General features: G+C 55.4%; 1 protein-coding gene across 1 annotated transcript in view; it reads right to left on the bottom strand.

Annotated features, from left to right (window-relative positions):
- Window positions 1-399, bottom strand: part of EMH_0027480 (uncharacterized protein) — a gene marked incomplete at both ends in the record, with an annotated part of 5467 nt that overhangs the window by 1836 nt on the left and 3232 nt on the right. The gene's annotated exons all lie outside the window — the stretch shown is intronic.

Below are 399 nucleotides of genomic sequence, written 5' to 3'. Positions count from 1 at the left end.
CAGCAGCAGCAGCAGCAGCAGCAACAGCGGCGGCAGCAGCAGCAGCAGCAGCAATGGGGCGACATCAGATGCTTTGACTTGGGGTCTCCTACTCATGAGCAGCCTTCAGCAGCTAGATCTGTTCCATTGGTGTGCTGCAGCAGCTGCAGCAGCAGCAACAGCAACAGCAGCAGCAGCAGCAGCAGCAGCAGCAGCAGCAGCAGCAGATGTAGTGGGTTTGTTGTACCCCCGCAGATGGGCTCCGATGACTGCGGCGTTTTTTTGTGTCTTTTTGCTGCTGCTGTTGCAAACGGAAAAAAATTTGAATTCTCACAAAAAGATGTTGCTGCATGCAGGCTCAGACTCGTCAGCTGCTGCTGCTGCTGCTGCTGCTGCTGCTGCTGCTGCTGCTGTTGTTGT

Source organism: Eimeria mitis, genomic scaffold (assembly GCF_000499745.2).
Source record: "Eimeria mitis Houghton genomic scaffold, Emh_scaff1013, whole genome shotgun sequence".
Taxonomy (NCBI): Eukaryota; Apicomplexa; class Conoidasida; order Eucoccidiorida; family Eimeriidae; genus Eimeria; species Eimeria mitis.
This window is presented reverse-complemented; position numbering and strand designations above follow the sequence as displayed.